Raw genomic sequence first — 15,912 nt, 5'->3', positions numbered from 1 at the left:
AGAGCTCCAAAGGCCTAGGGATCCCAACTCCATGCCAGATTTTTATTACGGGGTCCCAGTATCCCCAACTCCAGGCCCGGTGTGCATTGCAGCGCAGGGGGAGTGCTGTTGCAATCCCCTGAAGGAAGGAGGAGGGGCCTGGGATCCCCAACTCTAGGCCCCAGCAATGAAGGAGAGGACAGGGGGTGCCACAGAACTCCCCCATCCATGGTGAGCCTGCCCCGCTCCTCTTGCCCTTGTCTGGGGGGAGCGGGTGGCCACCACGTCAGCCAGCAACACAAGCTTGCTGCTCTGGGCAGAGAAGCACTGCCACCTTCAACTGGACGCAAAGGAAAAGCTGCTCATGCTGGGAGCTGGCTGGGGCAGCCGGGGTAGGGATCTCTGAGCCGCCCCTCCCTGCCCCCCCCCCATTGTTGGCAGCTCACGCGGTGCCCAGATGTATTTATTTTATTTATTTATTATGAAGCTTATAAAGCGCACGGCTACCCCCGACGCTGTAGACTGCAGGCTGGAAAATAGATGGGACTGGGCACCCCAGAAGAAAAAAAACAATACAATACAATACAATAAGGAAAAAAAAGAAAATGCACACTGCGCAGAGCTACGCGGGCGGCTGATACAAAAGAAGTGGTTGGCTCTACTCATAACATATGCACGCTCCCGAGCGAGCATCCCATAAGGCCCTTTAGGGCCTCACACTGACCTAGACCTGTTCTGCTGCTCGTGGTTGCCCTGGATGGCGGGGACACTGCCAATAAAGTAAAGAGAGCATGGGGGAGTTGCAGGAGTGTTGCAGCTCCCCCCAAAGAGGACCAAGGGCACTTTTACAACTATTGACCCTAAGTTTAGAGGGTCCCCAAAATAAGAACTAACCCATAAATTGACTTTAGTCAAGAAGTATTCCCTAGGCTGGAGTGCTACTGCTGGAATACCGTGCACTCTAAGGGGTAAGTCTACTTCTGCAGATATAATGACCTGAAGGTGCCCAGGTAAAAGTAGATGTTGTACAATGCCCTCTAGGGGCTACGTCTATGATTAGTTACATTGTGTGATCAAAATGTGATGCCCTTTTGGGGCTGTTTTTACAATTGCGTTATTGTGTTGAAAGTCTATAAAAGGTGCACAGACCCATGCAAAATTCATTTTTAAATGCTTTATTGATATAATAATGTTGACAGTGGTTGCTGAGAAAAGTGCATATGCTGTATCAGTATGACTAAGTGCATTTACACATGGTTATTGTTGGCTATTACATTTAATCCTAAAATTATACGTTTGACATGTAGTTTGTTGATCCTGAAGACTTACCTAATGTGTTTACACAGACTCTTTAGGGGGTCACAGGTGATTATGTAATCTTAACAAAGGTATGTTTACCAGCCTTATCTATATTTGTAAATTACTGCATAGTATTTAGTAGTGTGTGTAATAAATATCTTTTTACATTTCTAAGGAAAAAGCACAGACTGGGCAATTATTTATGCACTGCTATTATTGCATACCAGCCAATGGTTATTACCCATGCCACCCCCTATGAGTAGGCCTTGGACTGCCCTGCTCCGCTACTCTGAGAGACTCAAGCGCTGCAATGGGGTGTTTGGTTCCCAATGGAGAGCGAATGTGGACCCATTACTTGTGCAGGCCACAAAACTAATGGCCCGTTTCATTACACTTCCCGATTCCGGTCACCTGTTCCACTCCCTATATCGTAAGTCACTACTAGTAGGACCGGTGAGTATGAGTGCAAAAACACCACTAAAAATACAGTGAGACATGCTTAAAGTTTGGTATGGTTGCTGTTTATGGTACTTCCTGTTGTGTGGTGAGGGTAATGTGAGACTAGGTCGAGTTTGGACAATGGGTCTAGGTTAAGTGGAATGCATACAAGTCCTCAATGTTTGACAGGTGGAGTATGCACAGAAATCTGATCCATTGCTAGTTTTTTCCCCAGGAAAGTCCATGATGTCTGCTTGAGGGGTGAATAAAAATCATATGGCTTGGAGCTCTGCAGTGGGAGCAAACCACTCAGGAATGTGGTGAATCATCATGCAGGATGGACGCACCACATAAGTGACACAGAGAAGACTCCTGGTGATGCACAGAGGACTGGAGCTTAGAGCTTCCAGTCTGTGTGTCAACTCAGCGACTGTGAAGTAGGGTCCACTGAGTAAAGAAGAAAGAAAGAAGGTTCTAATAATCACTTCCTCCATTTCATTGCGTAGTTGAGGGGGGATGTGTACAGCACTAAGACAAGTGAGAATCGGCAGCCAATGCATGATCCACTGAGCTTAGGGCAGGCTGAGCACTTTGAAGTTAGGGCTGTAATCTATATGAGGGCTGCATGCTTATCTCCAATTGCCTGATGATTAGTGATTTAGAGAATCATAGCCCTTATGTGGATATTTAAATGTGTAATAGCTTTAACATTTGACTTCTGTATAAACTAAAAAGAGTAGGGGATGCCTATCAGGGCATTACTTTATGTTATCGAGTTATTTATTGAATAATACTTTCATGTGTGTGCTCAGTTTCAGACACCAATGAATGTCAACTCACTGAGGGGCTCAGTTACAAGCCCCATGCACTGCTGGAGCATCACTTTTAATGACACTTGAGCGATGCACACTGGAGAGCCATATCTACGAAACCACGTAAAGCTGCCCTGCATGGCTTTTCATGGCCTCAGGGATATGATGTGAGGCACCACAGCACAAGTCGCTGCATTGCTTCACACTGCTATGGGGAGGCATGCCACGGGCATTTTGATGGGTGTTCCCATGTAACACCCATGGCATTTGGGACATTTCTAGATTTGCACCATGCTGTAAACCTGGGAATGCTTCAAAAGCCTATGCCTGGTGAAGGGTGGCGTAATAGTTGTTTTTGTGTAGGAAGGTGTACCTTCCTGCACAAAAACAATCCAATGTAAATGCAGGCACCCATGCACCAAGGTGGAAGGGTGCCTGCGTTAGCTCTAGGCATCCATTTTTGCACCTTAAAAGAGGACAGGACTGCGCTGTATCTAATAGATATGGTGTATTCCTGACCTTTTCTTTTGATGTAGGGCAGCGCTACAGGAAGGCTTCCACCACTGCCCAACATCCAAAAATGCCAAAATCCAAAAATAAGCAAATGAGGCTCTACATTTCTATCAATGATGATAGCAACAAGCCATCCTTTGACATTTGATGACATCACAGGTTTGCCCTTTTGCCCTCCAGTAGACTCCTATTTGCTGCTAAGGAACAAGGGGAAGGACATATAGTAGAAATTACAGGAAGGGGACAAGGCTTTCCAATCCCTGTGTATTTAGCATTTCTGATGCTGTTTTAGGAACACTGAGAACAGGGGTAACAAGGAGGTCTATATGGCAATATGGCAGTGCCAGAAGAGCTTGTCTGACATATCTGTGTGTGGGCCGGTCTTTTTGCTGTGTCTCTGTCTTTTTTATGGTGTGGTGGGTCACTTTTTACTGTTGATTTCGTGGATACTGCCACAACCATTGCCTGCCGCAATCACACAATGGATGCAGTCTTCCACACCTTGCAAAACACTTATGTAGTGTGTCTTTAGAAGTTCAAAACTGCCACAATTTCCAAATGTTTGTCACTTTTTAGATATTTGATTTGATATTGGGGGACCCATTTATTTTGGTGCTCAGGCCTATTTTCTGACCCATGTCATAACAACTATTAAGCTTCTTCAATCCACATATCTTACCATTTCTGAAACTCATGTGGGTGTAGGGTTCAGAGTGTAAACGACAGATACCGCATTGAGCTCAAGGGAGTCCAAATCCTGTAGAATAAACAGAAACACATGAGCATTGTCAGGAAGAACAAACAACAGGTAGAAAACATCTCTGAAATAGCGTACTTGTCACTTGATATACCTTTGTCCCCACAGTAAACACTCTATATAAATATTCCAAGTAGCTCAACCATATTTTCTTCAATTTTTACAATCCTTGCTGCTCAAGAAACCCTCCTCAAGTTAGTGTAATTGGCCATCATGTCAAGACTAGACTCAATCTTCATCTTTTTTTGCATTTCCGCCCTTTTAAAACTTGCGCATGGCCTCTACTTGGTACTTATGTAAAACTGATGGAGAACCAACATTTACTCCTTTTCCCAATGCCATATTGATACTTTCTGTAATCCTCTGTCAACCCTCATTCCAACAAGATATGCCAGTGTTTACCAGATGCTGCTTCACAGCTCCACCACTCCTTTGATTTGGAGGGTAACCAGTGCATCCTCAACCAAACCTTTTGTTGAGAGAGAAGTTACTTCACATGGCAATGGAGAATAATTGTTGCTGAAACTTCAAACCCCAGTCTTCCTGGGAATATAGACACATCCAGCTGCTCTGTGACTTGATGTACTTAGCTATGCACGGTAAGGAGGACAGGACTCATATGAAGAAACCCTAAATACATTGATTGCAATTGTCAAACAAAAAATAATATTTAATATTCATGACTTAAACTGAGTGAGTAGTTGAACAACCATGTGAACCTTATCAAACTGTCATAAATCTGAGACTGTCACTCCCTGGGGCCACTGACACTGAGGGCAGTCGAGAACCCGAGAGCCGAGTGAGTGAGTGAATGTTTGGGCATTTCGGCTTGGGTGTCACACTTTGGTTAGGTAAGTAAATGGTGAGTGGTTGGCATCTCATTTTTCCGGATCATCTTTATTTTTGTGTGTTACGTCAATGCTCCATCTACTACTCTAGATCTGCCCAGTGCTTCATTTGCGGTACAAAAAGGGGTGGTGATGGACGGAGCATCTGAACCCGGCTTGCTTGAATCCCCTTTTGTACCGCTTTTGGCCGCCATAAGTGTGGCAGAGTATGCTCAGACGTGAGTCCCTTGCTCACTTTGCCACTGGATTCAAGCAAGCCGGGCTGAAGGCGGCTGGAATGCCAGAAACCGGTCCTCGGAAGCTTGTTTCCGGTCCAGGGAAGGCATGGCTTGGCAGTTCGGGCTGGACTGTTCCCATGAGGCACACGGTCAGACTGATTTGCATATAGCCATGTCTGAACTGGGGTGGCAGAGTGGGCTAAAGAACGGTGATGGATTAAACCCAGATCTTTTTACTGGGTGTGAGTGTTTGATTGGTTCAGATGCTCCGTCCATTACCACCCCCTTTTGTACCGCTTTTGGCCGCCATAAGTGTGGCAGGGTATTGTCAAGAGGACTAACCTGAACTCCTATGGTCTGTGGGGGCGATCAACGAGGGCCTTCAGAAGATAAGTTCCCAACTCCCAATTGCCCCTGCACCCAGAGAACTCTGAGCCCAGGAACGAAAGGGAAAGGGGAAGTGGATAACAAACAAGAGAGGCTGCCACACCCTGGTGTCGTCTAGGCTTGGTGGAGTTGAAGACACCTGCAAGAGTAACCACAAATTAATACGTCCCTTCAAGGAGTGGAATTTGCCATTCACAACACAGTTCATGCAACTTTACACTTTGGAGATATCACAGTTCTAAGTTGTACCTGATAAGAGTGTGGGTTGAGCTGCTCTCCTTGGACGCTCAGATGACAATGGTAAACGGCGTCTTATTCTGCTGATGCCAGGACCTTGCTTGGTGTGTGTGTGAGTAAGGGTATAACCTATATGCGCATATATTATAACCCCTAAACACTTCTCCGACTGGATACAGTTCAAGGATGAAGTGGAAACACCTGATGGCTTTGAACATCCCAATTAGGTCTGACAGAATAATTCTTATGTCTTTGTAGGTTCGGTTGAAGCTCAAGTGAAACGAACAACTAAGTCTCCAATGACTCTAGAAACAGAGTTCACGAATTGGCTGCTGACTGGAAGCTGAAGGAACAGAACCGGAACCCTTGCTGACAGGAACTGACTAAGCCACCAGTTCCGACAAGTCTCTAATTCCAAATTAGCAATATCAGTTTGATGTACATGACGAACTTGGTCGAGGAACCAACCAACGCTGAAGGATCTTCCGCTAGGAGCTGTCCGTAGCGGCTTACCTCACAACTACTGGAGCGGAGGGTCAAAACAAGGCAAAGCTGTGAATCCGGGAAGACCAGAAACAGGTTGCGAGGAGCTGTCCAAAACGAATCCTCTTCGGAAGGACAAAGTTCTGAGGAACGACAACCAAAATGAGAATCTGAGGAGACTCTCCGGAATGCTGCCGCTCGCTTCAGTATGACGGTTGAAGTGCGCAGTACTCAGGGATGGAGCGCACGAAATGGCCGCCCGCATTGTGAAAGACTAGAACGCTAACCTTGCGCTAAAGCGGCACAGCGCTGCCTTGACCTGCCGGGTATACCGTTCTTGCCTCAATGAATTTCTGCACCCCCAGGAACGGTAATACCACGGAAATTCTTTGAGTCTTATTCCTGGCAGTGGGGCACAGCGGGTTGACACCAGGGCGGGCTTGACAGTACCCCCCACCAAAACCCCCCTTCCAGGTTTCAACGGGAACATCTTGTGGAAAGCTGTCACCAATCTGGGAGCATGCACGTTATCACTGGGCTCCCAAGACCTCTCCTCAGGACCATAGCCTTTCCAATCTACTAAGTAGAACAACTTTCCCCTCTTAATCTTGGAATCAAGGATTCTTTTGACCTCAAACTCTTCAGAAGACTGGATTGAAATGGGTGCTGGAGGGGTTTCCCGCCTTAGTTGGGGCGGACTTTTCTTGACCAAGGAAACATGAAAAGTGGGATGGATTTTCATCGAGCTGGGAAGGGAGACTCTAACACTAACAGGGTTTATCATCTTGACCACCGGGAAAGGGCCTACAAACCTCGGTTGGAACTTCTTAGTCCCCCCAAGCCTCATGTGTTTGGTAGAGACCCAAACCAACTCTCCCGCTTTAAACTGAGGACTGTCCCTTCTTTTACGATCTGCTGACCTTTTATAATTAGCTTTAGCTTTGGAAAGATTAGCAAAGGCCTTCTGATAAGCTTGTTGTAAGTTCGATAGTACCTCTTGAGCCGCTGGGACCTCAACATCAGCTTTTCCTACCCTCATGTTTGGATGCCTACCGGAGTTCAAAAAGAACGGGGAGAAACCTGTGGCTGAATGGACGGAATTATTGTACGCAAATTCCGCAGTACTGAGTAAGGAGGGCCAGTCGCCTTCCCGATCCATAAGGTACAAACGGAGGTATTGCTCCAAATCTTGGTTCACCCGCTCAGTCTGTCCATCCGTTTCCGGATGGAAACTGGTGGACAGGCGAGAGTCCACCCCCATTCCTTTTAAAAAAGATCTCCAAAAACGGGACACAAATTGAGGTCCACGGTCCGAGATCACCACCTTGGGAATCCCATGTAACCTGACTACATGTTGGACAAACAACTCTGCTAGTTGAGGAGCTGTTGGTAGGGATTTTAACGGAATGAAATGACTCATCTTGGAAAACTGATCTACCACCACCCAAATAGTTGTGCTACCTTGACTGGAGGGGAGATCAACGATAAAATCCATGGAGATGGTATGCCAAGGGGAAGGGGCCACAGGGATGGGTTGGAGCAGGCCTTGTGGATGTTGTCTCATGACTTTGCCTTTGACACATTGCTCACAAGTGGCTATGAACTGTCTTACCTGAGCTTCCATGCCGGGCCAAATGAATTCTCTCTTGATCAACTCCGACGTCTTCGCTACTCCCTTATGGCCGGCTAACAGATGGTCATGAAATTGCTTAATTATCCGGACTCGAAGATCTTCACTGGGAACGAACATCTTCCCTGACTGGTAAGGCTTCCCTTCTTTGACTTCACGATCAGGACCTTCTTTCACCCAACCTTCAAACTTCTGCTGTGAAAATTCCACCCGAATCTTGTTTTCCAGGTCGTCTTCAACTGCGGTGGCCACGATTTTCTCGGTGGGAATAACACAACCTTTTTCCTGATGCTCGGCCTCACTTCCAAACTCCAACCGAGACAAGGCGTCTGCTTTCGCATTTGCAGCTCCAGGCTTATAGGTTAGGACAAAGTCATAGTCTGCAAAGAATAGAGACCATCTTAATTGTCGCGGAGTCAAAGTTCGAGCTGACTTCAAAAACTGGAGATTTCTGTGGTCTGTGAATACTGTAATGGGATGCTTGGCTCCCAAAAGATAATGTCGCCAAACCTGGAAGGTATCCTTCACTGCTAATAACTCCTTATCAGCAATCGAATAGTTAATCTCAGCAGGAGTGAGTTTTCGCGAATGGTAAGCTACAGGATGGAGCTGACCCGTGTTCTTGTGTCGCTGGGATAAAATCCCTCCAATGGCCAGATTCGAGGCATCTGCCTCCACGAAGAATGGAACATTTAAATCAGGATGCTGAAGGATCGGTGCGGTGGTGAATGCCTCCTTCAAAGATTGAAAGGCCTCTTCAGTCGCTGAATTCCACACAAATTTTTCGTTCTTCCGTAACAGTTTAGTGATTGGGCTCACCTTGCTGGAAAAATCATGGATGAACCGTCTGTAGAAATTTGCAAATCCAAGGAAACTTTGTATCTCCTTGACGGATCGAGGAGCTGGCCAACCCTTGATGGCTTGCAATTTGGTGTCATCCATGAACACTCCTTCCGGAGACAGAATGAATCCCAGGAACTCTACTTTGGATGAGTGGAAGACACACTTCTCAAGTTTCACAAACAACTGATTTTCGAGTAATCTGTTCAGAATGGCTCGCACATGGGTGACATGTTCTTCTCGGCTGTTAGAAAAAATCAAAATGTCGTCAATGTACACGACTGCGAAGCGATCCAAATATTCCCGAAGGATATCATTCACAAAGTGTTGGAACGCAGCCGGTGCATTACAGAGCCCAAAGGGCATCACTTGGTATTCAAATAGGCCCAGCCGGGTGCGGAATGCAGTCTTCCATTCTTCTCCTTCTGCCATGCGAACCAAATGGTAAGCTCCTCGGAGATCGAGTTTTGTGTAAATACATGCTTCCTTGACCTGGTCCAAGAGCTCCGAAATGAGGGGCAAAGGATAGCGATTTTTCTTTGTGACCAAATTGAGTGCTCTATAGTCAATGCAGGTCCGCAGAGATCCATCCTTCTTAGGAATGAAAAAGAGCGGCGACGAAACTGGGGACTGGGATGGCCGTATAAATCCATTGGCCAAATGCCGCTCAATGTATTCCTTGAGGTGTTCGTTCTCCGGTTCTGAAAGGGCATAAATGCGACTGCACGGAAGCGCTGCTCCAGGCTCCAATTCTATGCGACAGTCGTAAACACGATGAGGAGGTAACTTCTGTGCCTCCTGTTCATTGAACACCTCCTTCAAGTCTAGATATTCTTCCGGAATCTCAGGTATCTCCAGAGAACAAATTGTTTGGACTTGACCCGCCAGACTAGAGGACAAGGACTGCTGAAGTTCCCCCGGAGAGGATGCCTTACAGTGTTCTTGACAATATTCCGATGACATCTCCAATGTACGCTTGGCCCAATCAATCTTGGGATTATGTTCGGTGAGCCAAGGCAGACCAAGGATGAGCTGAAACTGCGGGGCATCAATCAAATTAAATCGCACCAAACTCCGATGGCTCCCTGGACCGAATACGGTAATGGTCTCTGTATCTGCTACGATGGGTCCTGAAGACAGGTTAGTTCCGTCAACTGCTCGCACCAACTCTGGCTTTAATTTCTTCTCAAATCGAATTCCCAGAGATTTAGCAAATTGAATATCGCAAAAATTCCCAGTGGCTCCAGAATCGATCATAATTGAGACGTGATGGTGAACATCTTCTCCAAACTGAATCCTACTGGACAAGATGAGATGAGGTGCTGCACATTGTAAGGTATTTGCCAAAGACTGCGATTTTGGGGCCGACTCTTGTGTCGCTTCCACCAGGGCAACCCCGTCTACTGGTGGAGCCGATCTTTTACCGTCGTAGACTTCTTCAGTCTCTTCGGGCACTCACGAACAAAATGGCCCGGTAGACCACAATACATACACAGTTTTCCCGCTCGACGCTTCTCTCGTTCTTCCATACTGAGAGGGCCTCGTACTGAGCCGATTTGCATTGGTTCCTCGGCCTGGGTGCCTTCAAGGCTCTTACTGACCTCGGTTCGAGCTCGGTCCAACCTTGGCGGGGCTGATCTGATATCCTTGCGTCTCTCACTCCGCCTCTCAGACTGGCGCTGGTCGATGTGTAAAACTAAGTCGATCAACTCCGACAAATCTGTGGGTCTCTTAGGAATTTGAGCTAAACCATCCTTGAGCTCATCTTTAAGTCCTCTGTAAAAAATAGCTGCTCTCTTGGCCGCGGGCCAACTGGTTTCTACGATGAGTTGATTAAATTGTGCAATATAAGCAACTAACTCCTTATTGCCCTGCCTGAGATCCAGCAATTCGTTGTCGGTGGCCTGTGAAATGGTCCTCCTATCGAAAATGCGTAAGAATTCTGCTTTGAAATCTTCAAACTTGTAGAGTACCGGATCATTAGCAGAGACCAAGGGTAGAGACCACGCTGCTGCATCTCCACTCAGATAAGACAGAACAAAAGCCACCTTTGACTGGTCTTCCTTAAACAAAATGGGTTTGCACAAAAAATGCAACGAGCATTGTGTCAGAAAAATTTGGGCCTTATGTGGGTCCCCTTGAAACCTCTCTGGAGGAGCTAATGGAATAGTGGGTGACATGGCATGTACCACTTGGGTTGTTAACTCTGAGGAAGATGAGGGGGAAGCAAAACTCTGAAACTTCGATCTTTCAAAACTGGGGTTGGTACTAGTAGCTAACTCATCTAATCTTTGCCGTAGATAACTAGTCTCTTGATTGGATTTCTTAATCTCCTCCTGAGTGTCGCTCAACTGTTTTTGCATTCCCTCTAGCACTGAGGTCAAGGCCTTCATATCCCAACCCTCAGTCATCTCGCCCAGACAGAAGGCACAATGTGTCTATTGGCACTTCAATCTGTCAAGAGGACTAACCTGAACTCCTATGGTCTGTGGGGGCGATCAACGAGGGCCTTCAGAAGATAAGTTCCCAACTCCCAATTGCCCCTGCACCCAGAGAACTCTGAGCCCAGGAACGAAAGGGAAAGGGGAAGTGGATAACAAACAAGAGAGGCTGCCACACCCTGGTGTCGTCTAGGCTTGGTGGAGTTGAAGACACCTGCAAGAGTAACCACAAATTAATACGTCCCTTCAAGGAGTGGAATTTGCCATTCACAACACAGTTCATGCAACTTTACACTTTGGAGATATCACAGTTCTAAGTTGTACCTGATAAGAGTGTGGGTTGAGCTGCTCTCCTTGGACGCTCAGATGACAATGGTAAACGGCGTCTTATTCTGCTGATGCCAGGACCTTGCTTGGTGTGTGTGTGAGTAAGGGTATAACCTATATGCGCATATATTATAACCCCTAAACACTTCTCCGACTGGATACAGTTCAAGGATGAAGTGGAAACACCTGATGGCTTTGAACATCCCAATTAGGTCTGACAGAATAATTCTTATGTCTTTGTAGGTTCGGTTGAAGCTCAAGTGAAACGAACAACTAAGTCTCCAATGACTCTAGAAACAGAGTTCACGAATTGGCTGCTGACTGGAAGCTGAAGGAACAGAACCGGAACCCTTGCTGACAGGAACTGACTAAGCCACCAGTTCCGACAAGTCTCTAATTCCAAATTAGCAATATCAGTTTGATGTACATGACGAACTTGGTCGAGGAACCAACCAACGCTGAAGGATCTTCCGCTAGGAGCTGTCCGTAGCGGCTTACCTCACAACTACTGGAGCGGAGGGTCAAAACAAGGCAAAGCTGTGAATCCGGGAAGACCAGAAACAGGTTGCGAGGAGCTGTCCAAAACGAATCCTCTTCGGAAGGACAAAGTTCTGAGGAACGACAACCAAAATGAGAATCTGAGGAGACTCTCCGGAATGCTGCCGCTCGCTTCAGTATGACGGTTGAAGTGCGCAGTACTCAGGGATGGAGCGCACGAAATGGCCGCCCGCATTGTGAAAGACTAGAACGCTAACCTTGCGCTAAAGCGGCACAGCGCTGCCTTGACCTGCCGGGTATACCGTTCTTGCCTCAATGAATTTCTGCACCCCCAGGAACGGTAATACCACGGAAATTCTTTGAGTCTTATTCCTGGCAGTGGGGCACAGCGGGTTGACACCAGGGCGGGCTTGACAGGTATGCTCAGACGTGAGTCCCTTGCTCACTTTGCCACTGGATTCAAGGAAGCCGGGCTGAAGACGGCTGGAATGCCAGAAACCGGTCCTCGGAAGCTTGTTTCCGGTCCAGGGAAGGCATGACTTGGCAGTTCGGGCTGGACTGTTCCCATGAGGCACAGGGTCAGACTGATTTGCATATAGCCATGTCTGAACTGGGGTGGCAGAGTGGGCTAAAGAACGGTGATGGATTAAACCCAGATCTTTTGACTGGGTGTGAGTGTTTGATTGGTTCAGATGCTCCATCAATTACCACCCCCTTTTGTACCGCTTTTGGCCGCCATAAGTGTGGCAGGGTATGCTCAGACGTGAGTCCCTTGCTCACTTTGCCACTGGATTCAAGCAAGCCGGGCTGAAGACGGCTGGAATGCCAGAAACCGGTCCTCGGAAGCTTGTTTCCGGTCCAGGGAAGGCATGGCTTCGCAGTTCGGGCTGGACTGTTCCCATGAGGCACAGGGTCAGACTGTTTTGCATATAGCCATGCCTGAACTGGGGTGGCAGAGTGGGCTAAAGAACGGTGATGGATTAAACCCAGATCTTTTGACTGGGTGTGAGTGTTTGATTGGTTCAGATGCTCCGTCCATTACCACCCCCTTTTGTACCGCTTTTGGCCGCCATAAGTGTGGCAGGGTATGCTCAGAAGTGAGTCCCTTGCTCACTTTGCCACTGGATTCAAGCAAGCTGGGCTGAAGACGGCTGGAATGCCAGAAACCAGTCCTCGGAAGCTTGTTTCCGGTCCAGGGAAGGCATGGCTTGGCAGTTTGGGCTGGACTGTTCCCCGGAGGCACAGGGTCAGACTGAATTGCATATAGCCATGTCTGAACTGGGGTGGCAGAGTGGGCTAAAGAACAGTGATGGATTAAACCCAGATCTTTTGACTGGGTGTGAGTGTTTGATTGGTTCAGATGCTCCGTCCATTACCACCCCCTTTTGTACCGCTTTTGGCCGCCATAAGTGTGGCAGGGTATGCTCAGACGTGAGTCCCTTGCTCACTTTGCCACTGGATTCAAGCAAGCCGGGCTGAAGACGGCTGGAATGCCAGAAACCGGTCCTCAGAAGCTTGTTTCCGGTCCAGGGAAGGCATGGCTTGGCAGCTCGGGCTGGACTGTTCCCATGAGGCACAGGGTCAGACTGATTTGCATATAGCCATGTCTGAACTGGGGTGGCAGAGTGGGCTAAAGAACGGTGATGGATTAAACCCAGATCTTTTGACTGGGTGTGAGTGTTTGATTGGTTCAGATGCTCCTTCCATTAACACCCCCTTTTGTACCGCTTTTGGCCGCCATAAGTGTGGCAGGGTATGCTCAGACGTGAGTCCCTTGCTCACTTTGCCACTGGATTCAAGCAAGCCGGGCTGAAGACGGCTGGAATGCCAGAAACCGGTCCTCGGAAGCTTGTTTCCGGTCCAGGGAAGGCATGGCTTGGCAGTTCGGGCTGGACTGTTCCCATGAGTCACAGGGTCAGACTGATTTGCATATAGCCATGTCTGAACTGGGGTGGCAGAGTGGGCTAAAGAACGCTGATGGATTTAACCCAGATATTTTGACTGGGTGTGAGTGTTTGATTGGTTCAGATGCTCTGTCCATTACCACCCCCTTTTGTACCGCTTTTGGCCGCCATAAGTGTGGCAGGGTATGCTCAGACGTGAGTCCCTTGCTCACTTTGCCACTGGATTCAAGCAAGCCGGGCTGAAGACGGCTGGAATGCCAGAAACCGGTCCTCAGAAGCTTGTTTCCGGTCCAGGGAAGGCATGGCTTGGCAGTTCGGGCTGGACTGTTCCCATGAGGCACAGGGTCAGACTGATTTGCATATAGCCATGTCTGAACTGGGGTGGCAGAGTGGGCTAAAGAACGGTGATGGATTAAACCCAGATCTTTTGACTGGGTGTGAGTGTTTGATTGGTTCAGATGCTCTGTCCATTACCACCCCCTTTTGTACCGCAGTGCTTCATTTGAGCATGTAGTTTCCAGTGCTCAGCACCTGCACTTAATTGTCAACACCGCCACTTAGACAAACAGCGGCACCATGTGGCAGACTGCGCTAATTTAGAGATCAGCACAATAATATTTGTTTAATAATTCAATATATATAAAAATGTCTAAAACATGTGGCACAGCCATTATAGCTATGGGTGCCTCAAATAGTCTGAATTGTCACACTACTAGTTGTTTGGTGGTTTGTAGTTGTGTTGGTATTGTTATTAGCAGCGCTGTTAGGGGGTGGTTCAAGCAGCAGGGATGTCCTGAGAGGGCCCTGGTACTTATTATTTAACAAATTAAGCACTGGATATGCCTCTAAGTTATTAACAAGAAATGCTAATATCCCATGATCCTTTTCAACACACAAACTCTCTTTTGGATAGCTGAGAGGAGTTTTTAAAATGACAAGGATTGGGCAACTGGATTTGACTCAAAAAGTGGACTCTAAGCAGGGGAAAGAGGCTTCTTTAAATTGTTTTTGAAGCCAAATGTTTAGCTAGAAGAATGTTGGATGGATGCCTGCAGAACATGTTAGTACATACTTATATTTTGGTCTCTACAATCATGCCTTCTTTACTGCACCTATTCTAAATTCTGAAAAGAGAGGGAGAAGGTTGTCAATAAGGCTAAGCGTAAATTAACTACTGCCAGCTGTGGCACATGCCTCTTAGGTGAGTCACTTTAGGGATCATAAATTTTAGAACCTTTCCACCTTTGATGCTTTTTGGTACTTGATACTTAGACCTGTGGCTACAGGCAAATTTACATCTATAAAGAGATAGTCTCAAAGTATTGGCTATTGACTGACTGACTAGTTGATTGATTGAAGACATTTTGGTATGAGTCATCTAAAGCTGTGTTTTAAGAGATTTTTGATAGCTTTTAGTGAGGGTATGTTCCTTAAGCCCCAAGGTAGCGACTTCCAGAGAGATGGGCGCAGATTGATTTACATTTGCAATATTCTACCTTGAAATCTGACGTGTAAAAATAAAACAGCAACAAAATACCTTATTATAAAAAAGACAATATAGTGCAAGGTGTAGTAATTTCAATTGCAGAAATATCACGTTGGTATTCCACCTGCTGCCGTAATGAGGTTTGTAGCGTCGGTGATGTAGAGATGCACTTATGGGAGCTGCAGTTTGCCTCAGTGCAGTCTTGCAATATGGCTTGGCCAGCCCAAATATACTAAATATACGTGAAATGCCCTTGAGTGACGATAAATTCGACCTCTCTCATCCTCTCATCTCTCCTCATGGAGCATATGGTTCAGACCCGTATGCTCCTCTTGGCTTGTGCCACTCTGCTTATTGTTTCCTAATTCAGGAAGGCATGAATTGTCTGTCTCACTGTTTTGGTGCAGGCCGCGCAGTTATGGAACTTGCACCCTCCTTTGCTTCACCCCACTAAGAATGTAAACCTGGCTCTATGCTCTGTAGGTTACCCCATTTGACTGATTCTCCTTCCCCTTCTGTGTGTTTCTCATTTGCCTTCAGGCAGCAGATGGTTGTTAGCCCCAGGACCCCTTTGGGTAACAGTAGTGCACTACAAATGTAAATAACAATAATAGGCAGAAGCAGGGGAGTCACTAGACCAGAACTTCGGGAGGGGAGGGGCTAACACTCCCAGCCAGGGCTGGACCCTTTTTTTGGTGCACCCTGTTTCCTCCTTCTCCATAAATTCCCTCACTACCACTCACCAACAATGCGCCTCATCTCTCTTTAACACCTTTCAGACAAACATTTAATTTTTTTATAGGGCTACTCATAGT

Source organism: Lissotriton vulgaris, chromosome 1_1 (genome assembly GCF_964263255.1).
Source record: "Lissotriton vulgaris chromosome 1_1, aLisVul1.2, whole genome shotgun sequence".
NCBI classification, from domain to species: domain Eukaryota; kingdom Metazoa; phylum Chordata; class Amphibia; order Caudata; family Salamandridae; genus Lissotriton; species Lissotriton vulgaris.
Note: the sequence above shows the minus strand (reverse complement) of the source record.